This window comes from Gorilla gorilla, chromosome X (genome assembly GCF_029281585.2).
Source record: "Gorilla gorilla gorilla isolate KB3781 chromosome X, NHGRI_mGorGor1-v2.1_pri, whole genome shotgun sequence".
NCBI classification, from domain to species: Eukaryota; Metazoa; Chordata; class Mammalia; order Primates; family Hominidae; genus Gorilla; species Gorilla gorilla.
In genome coordinates, this window is record NC_073247.2 from 40,267,707 (window position 1) to 40,282,779 (window position 15,073).

General features: G+C 35.6%; 1 protein-coding gene and 1 pseudogene across 1 annotated transcript in view; both read left to right on the forward strand.

Annotated features, from left to right (window-relative positions):
* IL1RAPL1 (interleukin 1 receptor accessory protein like 1) overlaps positions 1 to 15,073 on the forward strand; it is a 1,375,176-nt gene that overhangs the window by 1,161,432 nt on the left and 198,671 nt on the right. The window lies entirely within an intron of this gene.
* On the forward strand, positions 4,427 to 4,536 carry LOC115932590 (uncharacterized; annotated as a pseudogene).

Here is a 15,073-nt window from a genome sequence, read left to right on the forward strand (position 1 = left end):
ATAATAGGCCCTCAATAAATAATTGTTGAAATAGCCATATGATCAGACTTCACACACAAAGGCTGAACTGAGTTGAGGTAATTCATGATAGAACCCACTGGATAATCAAGCACATAATATTGGCTTTAATTATGTAGCTGTTTCAGAATTGAGAGGTGATGAAGGGACTCAAACAGCTTGATGCTCTGGCTACTGGGCTGTTTGGATGGCTATGTGCTCTTTGCTCTTACTCCATTGTGAATTTCTGAAGCCGAGACAGCCTTAATTAGATGTGAGTCTGATATGATAAATAGGTTGCTATGGTGAATATGAATGTTTCATACAACAATATTTCATGCCAATTAACAGTAAATTCCAAATACTTTGCCAATAAAATTGAAAATACCATTATTCCATTGGCCTGTCCATGATGGCATAAATAATGCATATTTATTTATTTATCAAGAGGGCTCTTATTGAACACCCTGAGCTTTCTAACAGTTATCTCCCTTGTGCAGTGTGCCAGCTCATTAGGAAGACTAAAGTCACAATGGAGTCATCCTGAAATGACTTCAACACAAATTCCATGTAAAAAGAGTTTTGGAGAGCCATCTGTCCCGGGGTCTAGGTTATCTTTTGGAAATTGGAACTAAATGGATGAAAAGTATAGAAATGCTTTGGTCTTCCAAATACTTTCTTAATCACCTCTAATTGTAAAAAGAGGAAAAAGTGGCTTTAAGAAAAAAATAGCAAATTAAATTAATTCATAAGCTATTTTGTATGATACAGGAGACATTTATAAAAGTAATTGTGCCTAGTTATCTTATTGCAAGCCTTCATCTCCACATTTGATTTCGCTGGCAAATGCGGCAACTTACAAAACAAATTAGGCCATTTCAACGCTAGTACTACAGAGCTTGTTTTTCTCCCCCAGTCTTAAGAGACTTCATGGATATTTTAATGTTAGATTTTACAATTTAACATATTAAGATATGATTACTAAAGACTAATTCTTGTCTCTGCTACCTCCATGATTTCATTACTGTCATGTGCCGTTGGGACGCTTATAAAGCCAGAAACAACAACTGTAGCAGAATGTGTAGATTACATGCCATTAGTTTCACTGTTCATAATGCCAAGCATATTCCAGAGTATGTGCTGAATGCCTCCAACCTTCATGAAGATATCCTTTTTCCTTTTTTCCATAAAAAGACATCATTGATGGCAACTAGTATAATGGACAGATCATTCAAAAAGCACATTTGATCATCAAACATTTTCCAGGTACCAAAAACTTTCTGGAAACACACAATAGAATTTAAACCTAGTAAGAAGGCTGGATGTGAACATATTGAACTCTAATCCAATAAAATGTGCAATAATAGAGCTATGCAATTAGTATATGGAGAGACAGTTGATGATGCCATTAATTTTTCTTTGGGAGGTAATAATTATAACAGCTAATCTTAACTGAGTAATTACTGTGGGTCACATTCTGCTTTAAGTGCTTTAAATGTACTAACAGAGTGAGAGGGAATGGATATTATTTCCATGTTTTTAGACTCTAAGATATAATGCATCTTATCCAAAGCCATGGGGCTAGTTGGCAGTGGAGCTAACATTTTAACTCGGGAAATATGGGTCCAAAACCTAGGTTTTTGGCCCCCAGGCCATACTGCCTTTCTGTTTTAGAGTCATCTAAGAAAAGTCTGGAGACAAATTGATATTTTTGTTAAAATCTAAAATATGAAGATGACTTCATCATTTAAAGAAAGAATAGAAAGAGAATTTAAACAAAGGACATAGAGTGAGCAAAATTAGGAAGAAATATGGGTCCAAAACCTAGGTTTTTGGCCCCCAGGCCATACTGCCTTTCTGTTTTAGAGTCATCTAAAAAAAGTCGTCTAAGAAAAGTCTGGAGACAAATTGATATTTTTGTTAAAATCTAAAATATGAAGATGACTTCATCATTTAAAGAAAGAATAGAAAGAGAATTTAAACAAAGGACATATAGTGAGCAAAATTAGGAAGAAATGAAAGGGAGAATAAATTGATGGGAAGTTGCACAAAGTTTGAGTTGCTAAATTGGAGGGCATGCAAGAAGCAGCATGGGAATGAAATTGTAAAGGGAGATGAAGCCCAGACTAGGAGTCACCTTGTAGGCCATGAAATAGGATTTGGGCCTGTTCTGTGGGATCCCTTAGGGGATATTGTTATACTCACTCTTAACATTATACCGACTCCCTAGCCAGGTCAAAGTACAATTTAAGCTGCCAATGAAATATATTGGCTTTAAATTTTTGTCACCATTTTTAAAGTGTAGTATGGAACTGAAACATTATATAAACATTGTATAGACAAAAGAAACCATCTATTCTAAGTATTCTTAAGCTGTTTGAATAATGATTGGTCTAAATGTATTCCTTTCACATAAATTATATAAACTCCCTTTGAAATGATGTATGAGTTAAATAAGCAATTTTTATGTTAAAAAGTTCAGTAATTTTTAAAATTAAAAGCTCTTACTGAAGCCTCCAAATCATGCATACTATATACAATCTTTTATGTTGTAAATGTCCATGATAAAAGAGAACAAACAAAACAAGACATCAGCACCACCACCAATAAAATTTCAATCAGAAGGGATCACTTGGTTTGAAACTTTATGCAGCTGTCAGATAGCCAGACTTTCTTTGTTAAAAACATTCAATACAATGTTTAGGAAGTGTCGTGTTTAACAGAAAACATCATGTGCTAATATTAATTTGGAAAATTCTATGTGGTGGCTGAGACCCTACAGTGTTCCAGTCTCTTGGAAGCTATTCGGGAATAGTGAGTGTTCCTTCTAAGTGTTTTATGTGGGGGTATGTGGAATCTTCTAATCTCCAAAGCCACTAGGCTTCTATCCTGACTCTTATTTCCTGATATATGGACCCTCTTCTTAACTCTGGAGTGTTGGACTTTCTCTTTTCTGCCCTTCACTGGTGGCTTGGTTTAGTTTTCTGGTAACTGCATTTCTTCCTGAGCACATCCAGAATCTTCTCAGAGGAGGCAATCATTCCATTCTTTCCTTGTGACACCTCAATTCTCCATCTCCTTACCCAAAGAGCCTCCTTTATGTGTCACTTTCCCTTTGAAATTATCTTTTCTTTCTTAGAAAACTTTTCGTTTCTATTTTAAGAAAAGCTGGGTAACATAAGAACATGAAACATTAAGAGGCAGATGGTAAATTGATTAGACATAAGATGCTTCGTATTTGTATCCTCTGTCCTATTTTCCACTTTTTCTTCAGAAAGTAGTCCATGACTTTGTATTCATAGCTGTTTTTCACTTTACATATCAAGAACCAATGTTTGGGAAACAAATAATTGTGAGTAAGTGGTTATATTGAGTTGCATATCAAAAGATATTTGATTTTTATAGGTTAAATTTATAATATGAATTGCTATGGTATAATTTTGAGAAAAAAAATCATTTTTAGTCATTACAAATATTTATTAATGGCCACGCTAGGAAACAAAGATTATGAGCCTCATATAGGATAAATTTTTTGAACTTTCAAAGGAATACACCATATTTCATTAGGTCAGTAGGTCTTTCCCTCCTTAGGTATTGATACGCCTACAAGTGTAATGACGTGGCATTTATAATTTGGTAAAAATAATTAAAGTTCATTTTTGTGAACAGCTTAGTTTTTAACCAATTAGAATCTACTTAGATACATTCTATAATTACATCACCCTAAGATATTTACAATCTGATAAATGCTATTTTTCATGAGGAAGAGTGATAGAATTAGAGCCACAGTCTAGCTGATGTAATTATAGCCATGGAACGAAACATATGTGCCTGCCATTTATCTCAGGTATCTCATTGAAAAAAAGGATGAGAAAAGCTGATCCAGAGTAGGTCACTAAGCATCATCCATAAATTGAGAATTGGTTCTCAAACAATAACTTTGAATCAGCAGAAATCCAGTGTTTGCTAAAAGCTATACATGAAGAGTTAAAGTAGTTGATCCCCTCAACTCTAGTCTCTGCTTATTTTTATATTAAAAGTCAAATGCTTGCTTTGTTCTGAAATTAATATACATATACACACACATATATACATATATATACACATATGAAATATAACATGAATATGTGGATTATATCAGAGCAAGTCATCATCTAAAACTAGATTCTAGCTAATATTTCAACAAATATGGACTAAAAACCTATGTGGCCACAAAATATTGATACAGCTGTAAATAAATTAGGTATAATTCCTTCTAAAATTTTCAGTCTACAGTGGAGATGGCCATTAAATAAATTATCATGTACTAACCAAAATAAATAACTGCTTATCATTACTGAATTTCTGATGTTCTTGCAAAAACAACTTGAAAAACTATATGTATAAATTTACTACTGAATATGGTAGTCATCCTTTAAAAGACAATTTAATGGCTTCTTGGCCTTTTGGCTAAGATCAAGTATAGTATCTGTTCTTATCCATTTAAAAGACAATCTACCATAATACCTGAGGAAGAACATATATTTTATAATAACATAAATATAATACATGTTCTCAAATAAAAATTAAGCCTTCTAACAAGTGATTTTACTTTTAGGCATGTAACTTCAAAAATATGGAAAAATGGACGCTGGGTGTGGTGGCCCAAACCTATAATCCCAGTGTTTTGGGAGGCCGAGGTGGGAAGATCACTTGAGGCCAGGAGTTTGAGACCAGCCTGGGTAACATAGTGAGACCCCATCTCTACCAAATTATTTTTTAATTAGCTGGGTGTGGTGGTTCACACCTGTAGTCCTATCTACCTGGGAGGCTAAGGCAGGTGGATCACTTGAACCCAGGAATTTCAGGTTGTAGTGAGCTATGATCACACAGCTGTACTCCAGCCTGGACAACAGAGTGAGACCTTGTCTCTCAAAAAAACATGAAAAAATGTAACTACCTATATCTATATATCATATATATGTGTGTGTGTGTGTATATATATATATATATATATACACACACACACATATATATGATAATATGTAACTATATATATATATAGGTATATATATATATACCTATATATACCTATATATATAGGTATATATATATATACCTATATATACACACACACACATATATATATTAGGTCCCACAGATGTAAAAATTTTTAATGTACTTTTATTGTAAATAAACACTGCTGGATTTATATATCAAAAATATTGCTGATTAAGACTTGATAGCCCAGGCACAGGGGCTCACACCTGTAATCCCAGCACTTCGGGAGGCCAAGGCAGGTGGGTCACAAGGTCAGGAGATCGAGAACATCCTGGCCAACATGGTGAAACCCTGTCTCTACTAAAAATACAAAAATTAGTCAGGCGTTGTGGCATGCGCCTGTAGTCCCAGCTACTCAGGAGGCTGAGGCAGGAGAATCGCTTGAACCCGGGAGGCGGAGGTTGCAGTGAGCCGAGATTGCACCACTGCACTCCAGCCTGGGCGACAAATCGAGACTCTGTCTCAAAAAAAAAAAAAAGACTTGATAAACATTAGAAAGTTAACTGAGGGAAGTCATCAAATCCACTTCCTTAAATAGGTAAGATTCTCCTTCGATGGTGCTAATTCCTTTGAGAATACTTGAATGAAAGGAGATGAGCGTTCATGTATTATTTGAATATTGAATCAATGCTTTCCTGAGTAACCTTGGTGATATGGTCCTTTCACATCTGAGAGTTTATTTTGCATCCCCAGATATTCTACCTTAATTGCAATTTTTCCTCCAATTGGTTTAGAAATGGTACAGAGGAAAGTTAATAAAAGTAATCACTCTAAAAGTGAGTCATTTATTCTTTTATCCTATGTAAGTAAAAGAACTGAAAATCAAGCAGTTAGCTTTACCCTGTGGTCTCAAACATATGAGTTAAAAGACATAATAAAAACTATCAATGTGTCCAGTATATTTTTCCTTAGCATCATTAATCTATTCCTTGTAAGGTTGGAGTTTATAAAATGAGACTCCGTAAAGAGAGAGATACCTAGTCTAAATCAAAGTGTGTGCTTTATGACATAGTAGAATAAATTGATAAGTTAACTGAAATCAGGTAATTCCAGGTAGATTGGCTTAACATGTCCAAAACATTCTGTGTAAGTTAAATGACTGGTAAGTAAAATGGTGGGACTCATGAAAGTTAATTTAATTATATCAGTCAAAAATACATAAAATAATTTCAGTACTGTTACAAACTCACTCTAGTAGGTGTTTCTCAGAGGCACTTGCTTCATTGTTTGTCATCATTCCTAATAAACATGTATTTGAGTTCATGTCATCTAAAAATAAATGGCCTACCCTACAGAGACATGGAAAACTGGTGTAGGCATACACTCACCCAACATTTAATGACCTGAATCCATCTCAATGACTTCCTTTTCTATTCAAATAACCAGTTTGGAATTTGATTTACTAAAATTAACTTTTGTGGTATTGTTTCAACAAAGGGCAACCTTTTGTGTGACAACCTATAATATTTAGCTACTAAAAGACCTACCATATTTCTCTCCCACTGAGAATTATTTGTTATCTAATATCACTTATAGACTTCATGTAAATCAAATAATTATTTCTGGCTCTGCATGGTGTAAGGATGATTAAAAACTTGTCAAGCTATCAGAAGAATAAGGCCACTTCCCAGCATGGAATGACATTATTTATTCTAGGTCCAATGATTGGTACCAGAACTGACCCTTAATAATAATATTTATGACCTGGGGGTGGGAGGGGAGAAATCATTTAGAATGATTAGTCTTATCACAATCCTAAGGCATTAGAATTTTCAACAGTGCTGAAATAATTGTGCAACTTTAAGGAAATGTATAACAAGGTAGCTAAATTATCACTGAAGTTAGTGAACACTACGCAGTGCTAATCATGTATGGCTTCTCAAAAGCATTTAACACTGTTGACAACTGTCCTCTTGAGATGCTGTACCTACTTCCCTCTGTTCTTCAACTTTTTCTCTATTCCTTTGCTGTCTCTTTGGCTGTTTCTCTGTATTTTATTCCTCCATTACATATTTGAATCCTGTGATTTGTCATGCATTATCTTTGCTTTTCATTTTACGTGCTATTCTGGAAAATTCTACTCCTTCAAGTGTGTTTACTGTTTTTCATATATTCTTTAGGCAAGATCTTTTTCTTGACCTTCAGGCCCATATCAGCACACCAGGAGAAATCTCCCACTGATAACTCAGATTCATCCTGGATAAATTGATCTCATTATCTGTCATTCAAAACTGGCTTTTCATAATATATGGCTCCAAAATTCTTATAGTCATGTAGCAAAATTCCTGGGAGTTATCCTCCCTCACAGTCCCATCCATTAAAATCTGATAAGTGAATTGAAATGCTACTCAAAACTCTATTCTGGGTCTTCTTTCCCCACTACCCTGACTCATGTTCCCATTACCTATCCATTATCACCATTCCAAAAGACTCCCTGCCTGAATTCTTGCACATCTATAATCCAGCTTCCCAAGTGTGTTTTTTTAATACACAGAAACGATTAGCCGCAACAACCTTTAACAATACAAGACTGCCTAAAGTCCAAATATACTAACTTGACATAAGTATCCTTTGTGGTCATATGTTGAGCCTCCTTTCCAGCCTCCTTTAGCTTGGTCACCTTTGTGCTCTAAGTTTTAGCTATACTATGCTACCAAGGCATAGCAGGATGTTTCACACCTATATGCATGAGCATGATGTGTATGTGCATGGACACATGTGTTTTACACAATTCTCACTGCTTATAAAACACACTGCATCAGCTGTCTATTGTTACGTAACAAATTAGCACAAATTTAATGGCTTAAAACAATACACATTTATTATTTCACAATTTCTGTAGGTTAGAAACCTGGGCATGGCCATGCTGGGTCCTTTGCTTCACAGTGTCTCACAGATGGCAATAAAGGTGTCAGTCAGGACTACAGTCTCATCTGAGGGCTCAACCGGGGAAGGATCTGCTTCTATATTCAGTCAGTGGTTGTTGGCAGAATTTAGTTTCTCAAGGCCTTAATTCCTAACTAGGTGTTGGCCAGAGGCCTTTTTCAGTTCCTTACTACAAGGGCTTCTCTATAGGCAGCTAGCTGCCTCATAAGTATGGCAGCTGCTTCATCAAAGCCAACAGTGAAGAGAGTCTTTTAGCAAGATGAAGTTCACAATCTTACATAACCTAATCACTACAGTGATATTCCATCATCTTTGACATTTTCTATTGTGTAGGCCACTAGGTTTAGCCCACTCTGAACAAGTTGGAATTACAGAAAGATGCAACTATTAGGAGGCTGGGATTATGAGGAGCCATTTCACAATCGACCACACCCACCAACCCCACCTTCCTTTACCCCCATCAACCTGACAACACCTGCTCAAATTATTGAAGACTCATGTGACTTATCAAGACCTCAGTTTTTCAATATTTCCCAACAAACCCACCATGAAGTTGGTTACTCCTTTCTTCATACTCCCAATACACCTCCAATATTATTTTTCAATTATTGTTTACATAGTTTTGTCTCCCATCAATACTTTGAGAACAAAAAATGTAGTGTATTATTTTCTACTCTCTGGTAAGATCAGTCCAAAGAAAGTGCTCATTAAATGTTGAATAATAATTGTTTAAAGTAAATAAAACCACAGATATTAAATACATAAAATTATCTGGAAACAGGTAATTACCCCAGGGTTAATTGACAGCTAATGATGTGCTTAACATCTGAATGTATCATTTACTTTAGTTAGAGTACACATGGTAATCTTTTGTGAGTGACATCACAAAGTGACAGATTCGGATGTCTCTATTATTTTTAAATTCTTTCAAATGAGAAACAACTATAAAATGAAATGCGATGTGGATAATATAGTATAGTGGTTAAGATCACCGGCTTTATCATCAGTCAATGGGATCAAATCCCACTTCAACCACTTATTAACTGTATGGTTTTGGACAAGTTACTTTAACCTCTCTGTTCCTTTCTTTACTGGTCTGTGAAATGGGGTCTGAAATTGCACCTACCTCATAGGGCTGTTATAAAGATTAAATACAATTATTTATGGAAAGCAGTTAATAAAGACCTAGTGTGTATTTGACTCTCAGTAAATGTCAATCATTATTATCTCCTAGTATACTGAAATAGAAAGATGTCCATAATATGAAACTTGGAGAGATGTATGTAAGTTGTTAATTATCTTTAATATATACATAGATATATACACTTAATTCATCTATATGTTTGTATATGGGAAAATTGGGAAGTATACACAGATTTTTAATAATGATTATTTCCAGGAATTAGGGAAGAGGTGAGGGTGGATAACTTTATTTTTTTATTTTGCAGATTATTGTATTATTTGAATTATTCTAAATAAGCATATATCACCTTTCTTTTTTTTTTGGGACGGAGTTTCACTCTTGTCTCCCACACTGGGGTGCAGTGGTACTATCTTGGCTCACTGGAACCTCTGCCTCCCAGGTTCAAGCAATTCTCCTGTCTCAGCCTCCCGAGTAGCTGGGATTACAGGCGCCCACCACCATGCCCAGCTTATTTTTGTAGTTTTAATAGAGACGGGGTTTCACCATGTTGGCCAGGCTGGTCTCGAACTCCCGACCTCAGGTGATCCACCCATCTCGGCCTCCCAAAGTGCCGGGATTACAGGCATGAGCCACCATGCCCGGTCGCATATATCACTTTTATAATCTGTTATGGATTGGATATATTCTTCCAAAAAGATATGTTGAAATCCTAACCCCAGAATGTTACTTTCTTTGGAAATAAGGACATTAGAGACATAATTAGTTAAGGTGAGGTTATGCTGGTGTAGGGTGGGCCCTAATTCAATATGATTAGTGTCCTTATAAGAAGAGACATCTAGACACATAGGAGAGAACACCATTGGGTAATGAAGCCAATGACTGCGTGCTGCAGCTGCAAGCCAAGGAATGCCAAGGATTGCTGAGAGAGCACCAGAAGCTAAGAAGAGGCAAGGAAGGATTCCCCCACATGTTTCAAAGGGATCATGGTTCCGCCAACACCTTGATTTGGGCTCCTAACCTCCAGAACTCTGAGCCAATACATGTCTGTTGTTTTAAGCCACTTAGTTTGTGGTTCTTTGCTACTGCGGGCCCAGAAAACTAACAGATAGCCAAAATAAATCAATCAGTATTTTTAAGTATATACAAAAGAGAAGAGAAAAGACAGGCAGTTGCATAGCTCATAAAATTATAATCTCTTGAAATTGAAGCTTCAGGTTCATTTTGACTCTTACCTCTCTGGCCATGCCAATAGAATTATTAGTTTTTGACATCCCAGCCAAATATTTGACAAGCAGTTCATAAACTAATGGGAAGTGCTAAGAAATATAGGAGCTATTTCTTTCTATTCTGTTCCTCCATGAAATTTCTTCTATCCAATTTCCAATCATGCAAATCATATCAAGAAGGCAAGTGATCCAAGGGTTAAGCAACATTTGATTGGCTGCTGTGACTGCATGTATCTAAAGAGAAATAGAAAGCAATTTGACTACAGTATGTGACTCAAGTGATACGTGTTTTAGATAAATAATTACAAACAAAACAAAAAGTCAATTAGTTTCTAGCCTGTCCTTCAGCTGTTTAAAATATTATAGCAATAAAACTAATGGAGAGTTTTTTCCTAACTACATCAAAGTTATTAAAATGTAGAGTCAATTAGAAAAAAAATAAGAATGTACATTCATAATTGTTGAATACTAACAACTCATATCAAATGGACAAACTGTTTGACACCAATATATGTAGGAAAGGTCAGGGCTTCTAAAGAAATGTTTCTTTAATGATGAAACTTTCCAATTTTAATTTTTTTTAATTAGCATCTTATAGACAGAGGAAGAAGAGGGTCAAAAAGAACTTTTTCTTTTCTTAATATGTATAGCCATGGAAGATGGCAGAAGGGAGTGAAAAAATTCAATCATTTTTATTAATAAAACAAATGGAGAAAGCAGTGGAACCAGTAACCCCAATAATGGATCCTATATTATTATTTATTTTATTTGCCTATCTCTTTCACAGATATCTAGCTATTCATCAAGTAGACATTCCCTCCAAGGCACAAAGAAACACTGAAGTTTTAATCTACCATTGTTTAATTCTTTCTTCTGGCAGAAATACTTGTGTTCATAAGAAACTTTCCAAATTAATTAAACTTGTTTAAGGTTGATACTGGCCAGAGACTTTCCTGTCTTCCAATTTAAGAGATTTTGATGAACATATGAGAATTACATTACAAAATATGGCAAGACGGGGAAAGAAAATAGAAGAGGGGAAAGAAAGGAGAGGGAATGAAAGGAGGAAGAAAGAAGAAAGAAAACTGAAAATGGAAATACAGGCCAGACGCAGTGGCTCACGCCTGTAATCCCAGCACTTTGGGAAGCCGAGGCAGGTGGATCACCTGAGGTCAGGAGTTTGAGACCAGCCTGACCAACATGGTGAAACCCCCATCTCTACTAAAAAATTACAAAAATTATCCGAGTATGGTGGTATGTGCCTATAATCCGAGCTACTTGGGAGGCTGAGGCAGGAGAATTGCTTGAGCCCTGGAGGCAGAGGTTGCAGTGAGCCGAGATCACGCCATTGCACTCCAGCCTGTGCAACAAGAGCAAAACTCTTTTCAAAAAAAAAAATAAATAAAATAATACAAATTTTCTCTCATTCATTTCACAAATGTCAAGTATTTGCCATTATTCCTAATGTAAAAAACAAAACAAACAAAAAAAACCCACCGTGTTTCACATTGTTCTGAAGTAGTTACTGTTGGTTGTTATTGAGAGTGCAAACCACCCATGTTTCCTCTTGGGCTAATGCAGAGGTTAAACAGCCTGAGAATTACCTGCACCATGGAAATGTATTCTGGGGTTAATAAGAACAAAGTGTCCATCTTTGAGTTATTTTAACAACTAAACCCTAGAGACCAGAGATAAACTAAAGGAGAATAAAGAAATATAATTACATTGGACAGTAATGTCATGAAGAGTTAATTAATTAGGATTCAATGAGTCATAACTTATTTTGAAGATGTGGCATTTTAGAAAACCACCTAGCTTCATTCATATTACCCTCAGACATTAAAGGTGTAATTGTTGTCATTATCATTTTAATTGATCCTGTAATTTAATGGTTATACACGTGGTTGTTGTAAGGTCTTTTAAGCTGTTGGGATTTTAACATTTGACATGTAGCTTGAAAAAATAATTATGACATTTCCCAGATCTGAGGTTGGCCTTTGCAGTTAATGACAACACTGCGTTTTCAAAATGGTTATTATTGATAGTACAAATACTCAAATGGCCTACAGAGCTACCTTCATCTGTACCATAGTTCTTTTTCTTGGAGATCACTGGGATTATCTAATCAGACCAACACTGCCACCATATTTAAGCAGTATGTAATGTATGGTAGATATATTGCAAAATACCAAAAGAAAAGCACTTGTAGTAGTTTCTACTTGGAAAACAGTATTGTTACTAAAAGTTATGGCAGAAATAATATTTTATTAACTGTAGGCCTTGATTGTCTTGATTGCAAATGCTAGGTACTATATTATGCACACAGCTTGAAATGTATGTGGCACAATGAATAAAAGCTTACTTTCCTAAAATATAAAATGATTGAGGAATTTGATGATCACATTTAAATATTTTCAAAAAGGGTTATTTTCTACCCAGCAGTAGAATAATTGATAGATAATTACAAAAGAGGCTATGCCAAAATTATTGCTAGGCCCTTTATATTGAGACAATGGTCTTTATATAGTGTTTGATGAGAAATCTATCATTTCCCTTGGGGTAATGGCCAGTTATTTACCACCGTAACAACTTAAATGACTCTGTTTCTAGACTTCTAGTTAGGGGCACTTCTTAAATCTTGAAAATGGGGCAAAGCATAAATTCCTAAGATGAAGATTTACTTGGTTGTCTTCACCCTTAGTACATGGGGTGAGTTTCAGCTTACAAACCTGGCCTCTCCTCTGAAACTAGCAAGGAAGAACCAAGTGTCACAATATAGCAGGAGCTCTTAATCCATCTGCACAATCATTGCGAGATGGGGAGTGGATAGGCTTCCCAGTCAGTGCCTCTGATTTGATTGGTCCAGATCTGGGGTGTGGACAATTTCTTATAAAGCTCTCAAGGTGATGCTAATATGCATCCATGGCTGAGAACCACTTCATTAGTGATTATTAGATCAGTTTTCAAAATACAGCCTAACATTGATGGACTCTGTCGATGGCAATATCCTGGTTGTGATATCGTAGTATGGTTTTGCAAGAGGTTACCACCAGAAACAGTTGGGTAAAGGGTACGTGGAATAGACTCTCTCTGTATTATCTCCTACAACTGCATGCAATTCTACAGTTATTTCAAAATAAAAAAGTTTAACTTATTTTTTAATAGTCTGCCAGTGAACTCCATTAAACTTACTTGTGACTCTTAAAAGATGCAGACTTTTGGGCCCCATCACAGGTCTAGCAAATCAGAATACCTGTGGGTATGTCCTGGAATCTACATTTTTAAACAAGCTCACCAGGTGATTTTGCTGAAACACTGATTTAGCTACTTACATGTTTAGGTTTTGAGTAATACTGGGCACCTGGACAGTCCTAGGTAAGTGAGAATTAGGCAAACTGGCACACTAAGTTCCCTGCCCTATTCAGTATTCTGCTATTCCTGCTACACTTGTCTTAAAAAAATAGGATTTCATATACCAAGGTGTTATGATGATACTAAGGCAAACTAATGCATAAAAATAATATATAATGAATTATTCAGTCATTCAACAATTTTTTTATTGAGTACCTATTATGTGCCAGATACAGTTCTAAGCATTGCTTTTAAGAATGAGTATAAGAATAACATTTGTAAGCCTATCACCTCAGGCATTCTGATAGTACACGGATTTCTTATTTAAGCTTCACAACCACCCTGATGTAGGTTCTTTTATTCTCCCCTCTTTGCACAAGAAAACACTGAAACAAGCTGTTTTATGTACATTGCTAAGGATCTAGAAGTAAAAACTTTGAATCTGAAATCAGATTTCAGAGACTGTTTCTTTACGGTAAAATATACATAACATAAAGTTTACCTTTTTAACTATTTGAAGTGTACGGTTCAGTGACATTAAATACCTTCACACACTGTGTAACCATCACCACCATCAATCTCTAAAACTTCTCCATCTTTCCAAACAGAAATCCAGTACCTATTATACAATATCAGGGGCTGTTTTTATTATACAGTATATGACACTCCCCCACCAAAGAAACCTTTAATTGTAGAACTTTATACAAAAGGTAAAGAAAACAATTTGGGAGAAAAGCCTCTCGCCAGCATTTCTTCAATCACACAACATATTATAGAAAAGCTACTGTGTGTAAGATCAGCCTTGATCTGGCTGTATTTTTATTGAATCTAAAAAAAAGTAATTATCAGAACTATTGTATAGTGATCACAAACCCAGCTGTAGAACCAAGCAGCTCAGTTTGAAAGCCATGGTGGTCACTTGTTAGCTGCGTGACACTGGGTAAATAACTTAACCCATTTGTGCTGCAATTGCTTCTCATTTGTGAAATAGACACACTAATAAGGCATACTAATAGTGCCAAATGGAATCTTTAGTGTGAGTATTAAATCACTAATGTATGTGAAACACTTTGAACATTGCCTGGCATTTCCTCAGTCCACCCACCCAATCCCACCCACGCACAGTCAAAAGTTAGTTCTTATTTCCCCGATTGTCAATTTTGTATATATCACTTGATGCACATCATTTTCCCACATCTTTGTCACTGATTGTTAGTTTTATATAGTTCCGTAGCAAGCACAATATCTAACAACCTGAATTTATTTTTATTGTAATCATTTCAAAAAAATTAGAGTCAAATGTCCTCAACTGTATGTCTCCAGTAATTTCACTTAGAAAGTATTTCAGGCACTGAATTCGTTCTTGAGAATAGAGTAGCATTCCCCTGTCTGTAATATTTGAGCAGAAAGGACATTGCTTCCATGAAGC